We start from the raw sequence: 10,210 nt of genomic DNA on the forward strand, positions 1-10,210 counted from the left end.
TTGCTGAAGACTTGCCTGAAGAATTTTGAGCATCACTTTTCTAGCGTGAGATGAGTGCAGTTGTGCAGTAGTTTGAGCATTCTTTGACATTGCCTTTCTTTGGCATTGGCATGAAAACTGACCTTTTCCTGTCCTGTGGCCACTGCTGAGTTTTCCAAATTTGCTGGCATATTGAGTGCAGCACTTTAACAGCATCATCTTTCAGGATTTGAAATAGCTCAACTGGAATTCCATTACCTCCATGAGCTTTGTTCGTAGTGATGCTTCCTAAGGCCCACTTGACTTCACATTCCAGGATGCCTGTCTCTAGGTGAGTGATCACACCATCGTGATTACCTGGATCATGAAGATCTTTTTTGTACAGTTCTTCTGTGTATTCTTGCCACTTCTTCTTCATATCTTATGCTTCTGTTAGGTCAATACAGTTTCTGTCCTTTATTGATCCCATCTTTGCAAGAAATGTTCCCTTGGTATCTAATTTTTTGAAGAGACCTCTAGTCCTTCCCATTCTATTGTTTTCCTCTATTTCTTTGCATTGATCACCAAGGAAGGTTTTCTTATATCTCCTTGCTATTCTTTGGAACTCTCCATTCTGGAGAGTTCCTTTTCTCCTTTTAGAGACAAACCCTGTGATGGACCAAACATTTGAATATTGAATATAAGAAATTATATTCAAGCAGCTCTTAATGATACTCAGTGAAGTAAAATAAAATATGCTTTTAGTAAAGAAACAGATTTGTTATTTCAACAGAACAATACAAGGTATGAAAGAGAACAAAATGGGAATTCTAGAACTATAAAATCAAATATCTATATAAATTTATATTTCTACATATATTTATTTATCTATCTATATACCAAATGATCTTAACAGCAGAATGGAGATGAAAAAAAAAACACAAAAACAATATTCCTCCATAAAACAATCACTGAACTTGCCATTAGATAAACAGAAATTATTTGAATGAAAGAAGACAAGAGAAAAATTTTAAAAAGCATTCAATAAAATGATGGGACCTATGAAACAATATTGAAAAGTCAACATATTGGCGTTTATCAGAGCAGAAAAAAAAGAAAGAAAGAACGAAAGAAACCTCCCTCAAATCATAGAACTGTTAACCAAAAATTTCCAAATTTTGATTAAAGACACAATTACAGATACATGGAACTCAGTGAAACCCAAATATTTTGAATGCTAAGAAAAACATACTAAGCACAATATATTCAAACTTTTAAAAAAGAATATCTAAAAAGCAGCCAGAGAAAAAGTACAGTGTATGCAGAACAGCACAGGCATGCAGAACTGTGATTCTATTTACCATTGTCTTCTCATCAGAAACAAGGTAGAAGGTCAAAGTGGAACACCTAGAAACAAGAGCAATCCAGAATTCCTTATCCAACAAAAATACCCTTCAAGAATTAAGTCAAAATTGATTTTTTTAGTCAAATGAAAACTAAGAGAAATAACTGCAAACTCACAGTACTAAAAAGGCAAAGGAATTTTTTCAGGCTGAAGGAAAATAGTTCCAGATGAAAACTCAGATCGTTTGGAAAATGATGAAATTTTTGAAATGGTAAATAATTGGGTAAAATTTTTAAAACTTCTCTAAATTTCTTTAAAATGTATAGGGCCGTTTAAAGCAAATATGCAGTATTCTGGAACTTATAATGAATGCAAACGAAGACTATGGACTAAAGGACAGAAAGGGTAGCAAATGAAGCTATATCATTTCAAGGATTCCACATTTTCTATGATGTTACATAATATCAAAACTGCAAGCTTCCATATAGCATGTAATCCATAGAAATTTATTTAAAAAGAGTGTCAAGAAGCATACCTAGGAATATATCCAATACATACATTAAAATGAAGTTAATCCAAAATAAAGTAAGAAAGGAGGAACAAAAGAATACTTTGAATAAAACTGAAAACAAAACAAATGATAAAGTAACATCAAATAATCATTAAAAATAGAGTAAGCAACCTAATTAAAATGGATAGAAACTGAAGACTTAACTAGATGTTTTGTACAACAAATATATTATAAACATAAACACATAGATAGATTGAAAGTAAACAGATGGGAAAATACATAATCAAAGCAATAAGCATAAGGACGCTGAATTGGCTAAGTATAATATCAAATAAACTAGATTTCAAGACACAAATGGGTTATCAGAGATAGAACACCACGTTTTATACTGAGAAAACGTTCCATTTTTACAAATGTATATGCACCTAACAAGACTTCAAAATACTGAATGAAAAATTAACAGAATTAATTGGAGAAACAGAACATTCCACACTCATTAGATTTAACGATTTTCCTTTCAGTAGAACAAATGGACTAAAATACAGTAAATAAAAGATCTGAATAATAATATCAACTATTTTAGGAGCTTCCCAGGTGGCTCAGTGGTAGAGAATCCTGAAATGCAGGCGGTGCAGGAGGTGCAGATCTGCTCCTGGGCTCTGTAAGATCCCTTGGAAAAGGAAATGGCAACCCCCTCCAGTCCTCTTGCTAGAGGAGCCCAACACGCTACAGTCCATGTTTGCAAAAGGGTCAGACATGTCTTAGCGACTGAACAGCACAATAATCTCAATTATATTAGATTTATTTATATATTTATATATTAGATTTATTTATATATATTTTAAATATATTAAATATTTAAAAATACTATACTTCAAAACTATCGCATACATACACACACGTTTAAAGCACACATGGACTATTCACCAAGACAGACTGCATTCTATACTCTGGGCCATAGACCAACTCTAAACACATTGAAATCATACAAAATGTTGCTCTATTACCATAATAATATTAAATAGGTCATCAATTAGCTATCTAGGAAAATGCTTAGTACTGAAAACTAAAATAAATAAATAGACTTTCAATCTTATCATGCAGATACCCAATTGTTCTATCACCCTTTGTTGAAAAGACAGATGCTTTGCCTATAATTGTCTTAGCACCCATGGAAAAATTAATGTAAGGGCTTATTTAGGATCTTCAATTTTACTCCATTGATCTCTGTATCTGTCCTTATTCAGTATCATACTACCTGTTGTCATAGTTTCTGTGGTAAAGTTTGAAGACAGGAAGCATGAGGTCTTTCAAAGTTATCTGGACTATTTTTGGTGCTTTTCATTTCCACATGAATTTTAGGAACAACTTGTTAGTTAAGAAAGTCTTTCTCAGCGATCAATGCAAAGAAATAGAGGAAAACAATAGAATGGGAAAGACTAGTGATCTCTTCAAGAAAATTAAAGATACCAGGGGAACATTTCATGCAAAGATGGGCTCAGTAAAGGACAGAAATGCTATGGACCTAACAAAAACACAAGGCATTAATAAGAGGTGGCAAGAATACACAGAAAAAAGATCTTCAAAAAAGATCTGTACAAAAAAGATCTTCATGATCCAGGTAATCACGACGGTGTGATCACTCACGTAGAGCCAGACATCCTGGAATGTGAAGTCAACTGAGCCTTAGGAAGCATCACTATGAACAAAGCTAGTGGAGGTGATGGAATTCCAGTTGAGCTATTTCAAATCCTACAGATGATGCTTTGAAAGTGCTACACTCAATATGCCAGCAAATTTGGAAAACTCAGCAGTGGCCACAGGACAGGAAAAGGTCAGTTTTCATGCCAATGCCAAAGAAAGGCAATGCCAAAGAATGCTCAAACTACCGCACAACTGCACTCATCTCACACGCTAGAAAAGTGATGCTCAAAATTCTTCAGGCAAGTCTTCAGCAATACATGAACCATGAGCTTCCAGATGTTCAAGCTGGTTTTAGAAAAGGCAGAGGAACCAGAAATCAAATTGCCAACATCCGCTGGATCATCAGAAAAGCAAGAGAGTTCCAGAGAAACATCTATTTCTGCTTTGTTGACTATGCCAAAGCCTTTGACTGTGTGGATCCCAATAAACTGTGGAGAATTCTGAAAGAGATGGGAATACCAGACCACCTGACCTGCTTCTTGAGAAATCTGTATGCAGGTGAGGAAGCAACAGTTAGAACTGGACATGGAACAACAGACTGGTTCCAAATAGGAAAAGGAGTACACCAAGGCTGTATATTGTCAGTCTGCTTATTTAACTTATATGCAGAGTACATCATGAGAACCGCTGGACTGGAGGAAGCACAAGCTGGAATCATGATTGCTGGGAGAAATATCAATAACCTCAGATATGCAGATGACACCACCCTTATGGCAGAAAGTGAAGAGGAACTAAAGAGCCTCTTGATGAAAGTGAAAGAGGAGAGTGAAAAAGTTGGCTTAAAGCTCAACATTCAGGAAACTAAGATCATGGCATCTGGTCCCATCACTTCATGGGAAATAGATGGGGAAAGAGTGGAAACAGTGGCTGACTTTATTTTTTGGGGCTCCAAAATCACTGCAGATGGTGACTGCAGCCATGAAATTAAAAGACACTTACTCCTTGGAAGGAAAGTTATGACCAACCTAGGTATCATATTAAAAACCAGAGACATTGCTTTGCCAATAATAGTCTGTCTAGTCAAGGCTATGGTTTTTCCAGTAGTCATGTATGGATGTGAGAGTTGAACTATAAAGAAAGCTGAGCACAGAAGAATTGATGCTTTTGTACTATGGTGCTGGAGAAGGCTCTTGAGAGTCGCTTGGACTGCAAGGAGCCCCAACCAGTCCATCCTAAAGGACGTCGGTCCTGGGTGTTCATTGGAAGGACTGATGTTGAAGCTGAAACTCCAATACTTTGGCCACCTGATGCAAAGAGCTGACTCACTGGAAAAGAGCCTGATGCTGGGAGGGATTGAGGGCAGGAGGCAAAGGGGAAGACAGAGGATGAGATGGCTGGATGGCATCACCGACTCAATGGACATGGGTTTGGGTGGGCTCTGGGAGTTGGTGATGGACAAGGTGGCCTGGCGTGCTGCGGTTCACGGGGTCTCAAAGAGTAGGACATGAGTGAGCAACTGAACTGAGCTGTTAACACAAATAGGATAGCTGGGTAATAGAAACCTCATAGAATGAGCTTTAAACTGCTTTATCATCTGCTCATTTTTGGGAAGTTTCTGAAGGATTTGAATAAATCATGTTAAACATTTGTTAGAAGCCACAGTGAAGACATGGGCTTTTCTTCATGGATACTTTTATTTTTTATTACTAATTCAGTATATTTACTTTTTAACGATCAATTCATTTTTTCTATTTCTTCATCAAGCAGTTTTCATAGCTCTATCTTTCTGGGAATTTGTCCATTTAATTGGACTATCTAAGTTATTGGTATACAATTGTTTGCTGTATTCCTTTATAATTATTATTATTTCTATAAAGTTGGCAGTGATGTCTGCCTTTTTTCGTGATTTTGTAATTTAAGACCACTTGCTTTTTCTTCATAAATCTAGCTAAAGTGTTGTCAATTTTGCAAATATTTTCCAAAAACAATTTTGTTGCTATTTCTATTTGGTTTCTAGTCTGTCTTGATAATTTCCATTTTACCTCTTATTATTCTCTTTCTTCTGCTTGCTTCACATTTTGTTTTCTCTTTTTTTCTAATTTCAGCAGGTAGAAATTTAAGTTAATGACTTTCTTTTTAAATTTGGCATTTACAGGTGTAATTTACAGACTTTTGGACTCTGGGAGAAGGCGATGGTGGGATGTTTTGAGAGAACAGCATGTATATTATCTATGGTGAAACAGACCACCGGCCCAGGTGGGATGCATGAGACAGGTGCTCGGGCCAGGTGCACTGGGAGGACCCAGGGGAATCGGGTGGGGGGGGGGGGGGGGGGGGGGGGGGGGGGTCAGGATGGGGAATACATGTAACTCCATGGCTGATTCATGTCAATGTATGACGAAACCCACTGCAATGTTGCAAAGTAATTAGCCTCCAACTAATAAAAATAATTGAAGAAAAAAAAAAAAAGAAAAAAAAATTATTATTCAATTTATTTATTTTTAAAATTTTTTTATAATTTATTTATTTTAATTGGAGGCTAATTTACAATATTGTAGTGGTTTTTGTCATACATTGACATGAATCAGCCATGGGTGTACATGTGTTCCCCATCCTGAACCCCCCTCCCACCTCCCTCCCCATCCCTCTGGGTCATCCCAGTGCACCAGCCCTGAGCACCCTGTCTCATACATCGAACCTGGACTGGCGATCTGTTCACATATGATAATATACATGTTTCAATGCTATTCTCTCAAATCATCCCACCCTCGCCCTCTCCCACAGAGTCCAAAAGTCTGTTCTATACATCTGTGTCTCTGTCGCTGTCTCGCACATAGGGTCATTGTTACCATCTTTTTCAATTCCATATATATGCGTTAGTATACAGTATTGGTGTTTTTCTTTCTGACTTACTTCACTCTGTATAATAGGCTCCAGTTTCATCCACCTCATTAGAACTGATTCAAATGTATTTTTAATGTCTGAGTAATATTCCATTGTGTATATGTTCCACAGCTTTCTTATCCATTCGTCTGCTGATGGGCATCTAGGTTGCTTCCATGTCCTGGCTATTATAAACAGTGCTGCGATGAACATTGGGGTACACGTGTTTCTTCTGACTTCTTCTTTGACCTATTTGTTGCTCAATAGAGTGTTTAATTTCCACATTTAAGAAGTTGTAAATTTTCCTTGTTATTGATTCCTAGTTTTCTTCCATTGTAATCACAAAACAAAATGCTTCATACAATTTTAGTCTTTTAAATTTATGGACCTTTTTTTGGCCTAAAATACGGCCTACTCTGGAAAATGTTCCATGTCTGAGAATGTCTGTTTCTGATGTGTCAAATGTGCTACAGACGACTGCTGGGTCTGGTTAATTTATGGCACTTCTCAAGTCTTCTGTTTTCTGTTACATCTGCCACACGATTGTTCTAGCCATCATTCAAAGTGGGGTATTTTATTCTCCAACCATTATTGTTGAATTGCCTATCTTTCTCTTTTATTGTATCAGTTTTGCTTTAAGTATTTTGGGTTTCTTCTTATTTACATATACATACAGTTGTTATATCTTTTCAATGGAAAGATCATTTATTTTTATAAAGTATCTCTTTTTATCCTATTCACAATTTTTCTCTTAAAGTCTAGTTTGTCAGTTAGTATAGATAAGATAAGGCTGTCCGTATGACTTGGGTACAAGCAAAGTTTTCTTATGAAAAATAACAATTTAGACTTCACCATAATTAAAAAATTCTGCTCATCAAAAGACACCATAAAATCAAACAGAAGTACAGATTTGAAGAAAATATTTGCTAAACATGTATTTGACAGAAACAACCTTCTGTATATATGTTATTGTTACAAGTCACTAATAAAAAAGTAAATATCCAAATAAAAATAGGCAAAAACTATTAACAGATACCACACAAAGGAGGATATATGAATTAGATTGCAAGGAAATGAAAATACATTCAACATCAATATTCATGAGAGAATTTGAAATTAAAATTATAAGATGCCAGTACTCAACCACCATATTGCCAAAATATAAAAAGAAAAAAAGAAAAAAAACTGACAAAGCCAAATTATGGATAGTATCTTGTAAAACCAGACATTTCATACATGATTATTAAGCGCTCTGGAAAATTTAAACATTCATCTATCCTACCCCTGCAATCCCATTTCTATTCATCCAAGTAAATTATTATCATTTATTCAATTTTATCAAATATTTATCCAAGTGAAACAGTATATAACTATGAAAAAAACTTTTAAAAGAAGTTGAGATGGCCATCAAAAGGTGACTGCATAAACGAACTGTGGTATATATATATACTGTGTAATATTATTCGACCTCTCTCTCTAAAAAGGAAAAAAAAATTCCAACATGCAACAACACATATATATTTCAAAATAGGGAATAAAGAGAGACACTGAGGAGTCCCTGCTGAGTAAAGTCCTGGGTTTGAAAACAAACGTATATTGTTAGAGCAGAAAAAAAGCAGACGAGTAGCTCCCAGGAGCACATAGGAGAGTGCTCAGTCATGTTGGCTGCTCATGTCATTAGAGGGGTAAGTTCCTAGGTGGTAAAAATTAGCACACTTATTTCAAACTGGTTAGTCCAAGGGAGTCCAAGGGAGACTTGCACTCAGAGTCTAACCATATATAAACATCCAAATGGGAATTAGTGCTCAATTAAGCACTTCCTTTAATTTTTCCAGAGTTAAGGAGGCAATGGTGTTTGGCACTCCTACTCTTTCAGGAGGAATAATGGAGGCAAAGAAAAGTCCATAATGGGACAGGGACACTGAGGATTAATTCTGAGGTAACAAAACGAAATGACCCTGTAACACGTCCCAGGAAATACCTTGCTGTATAATGCTATTTTTAGGCAATTCCAGAGAACATACTCATATCACACAAGGGAATAACTTACACCATCTACAGTTTTCAAGCTTTCAGCACTCTCTGCAATCAGTTTTGAAGACTCATTCATGTATATAATGCGTTTGCCAGTGTACTATGCATCCTACCTGTGTTTCAGTGTCCTTTCTCATTTTCAAATAATTAGAATAACAAATATATAGCATATATAAAACAGTAGTGTTCTATTATTTAGTAAATCATCCCTTGCTTTGAAACAAATGTGCTTATTTCTTTAAAATATATGGAACTCAATTACTGTTCAACAATAGTGTAGGAGGGATTAAGGAGATCTGAATCTGCATCTGACCAACAGGAAACTATAAACAGTATAAGCCATCTCCTTGGAAATGCATCTTCCCTTGGGGGCTGATTCCTGCAAACACACTGAGGAGTTAATCATTTGCCATTGGCAAGAAACAAATAACAGCCATTTTCACACTGACATATAGTGTCTATCGCTCTCTGAATTTTTCAAAGGAAATAGACTCAAGCTCTATCAGAATGAAGGCTTAGAAAATAATAATCACAGTTTCTACTCTTTAAAGTCATTTGTCCTCCTGCTCTTGATTTTCATCAATTCTCTGTAATTTTCACCCACTCTGTCTTGGGATCATGAGTTATCATTGGTTGCCACCAGAACACTCGAGGGTAATTTGTCTTATTGAAACATGGGTTGGCCTCATGGCTGTGAATAATCATTCACTCTCTAATATATTATATATTCTCTAAAATTCTCTTTCATACTAAGGACAATACAAAATGCTGTCCTGGAACTGATGAGCCCAGGATTTGTTTTCTTATGGTTTAAAAAGTACTTCAGTTAGTTTAATATGTTCATATTTTTAAAAAATTTGAACCAGAATAAATGGATCTTCTGAAAATTAAATAGTTAATCTATATATTGTGCATGAATAAGAATCACTTTGGTGCATATAGGAGTCAGCACTCGTCTGGAAGTGGCATTGGAGTGGATCAGTTCAGTTCGGTTCAGTTGCTCAGTCGTGTCCGGCTCTTTGCAACTCCATGAACCTCAGCATACCAGGCCTCCCTGTCCTTCACCAACTCCCAGAGCCTGCTCAGACTCATGTCCATTGAGTCGGTGATGCCATCCAACCATCTCATCCTCCGTCTTCCCCTTCGCCTCCTGCTTTCAATCTTTCCCAGCATCAGGCTCTTTTCCAGTGAGTCAGCTCTTCACATCAGGTGGCCCAAGTATTGGAGTTTCAGCTTCAACATCAGTCCTTCCAATGAACACCCAGGACTGATCTCCTTTAGGATGGACTGGTCTCCTTTAGGATGGACTGGTCTGATCCTCTTCCAGTCCAAGGGAGTCTCAAGAATCTTCTCCAACACCACAGTTCAAAAGTATCAATTCTTCTGCGCTCAGCTTTCTTTATAGTCCAACTCTCACATCCATACATGACCACTGGAAAAACCATAGCCTTGACTAGACGGACCTTTGTTGGCAAAGTAATGTCTCTGCTTTTTAATGTGCTGTCTAGGTTGGTCATAGCTTTTCTTCCAACGAGCAAGTGTCTTTTAATTTCATGGCTGCACTCCCTTTCATCAGTGATTTTGGAGCCCAAGAAAATAAAGTCTGTCACTCTTTCCATTGTTTCCCCATCTATTTGCCATGAAGCGATGGGACCGGATGCCGTGATCTTTGCTTTCTGAATGTTGAGTTTTAAGCCACCTTTTTCACTCTCCTCTTTCACTTTCATCAAGAGGTTCTTCAGTTCCTCTTTGCTTTCTGCCATAAGGGTGGCGTCATCTGCATATCTGAGGTTATTGATACTTCTCCCGGCTATCTTGATTCCAGCTTGTGCTTC

Source organism: Cervus elaphus, chromosome 13 (genome assembly GCF_910594005.1).
Source record: "Cervus elaphus chromosome 13, mCerEla1.1, whole genome shotgun sequence".
NCBI classification, from domain to species: domain Eukaryota; kingdom Metazoa; phylum Chordata; class Mammalia; order Artiodactyla; family Cervidae; genus Cervus; species Cervus elaphus.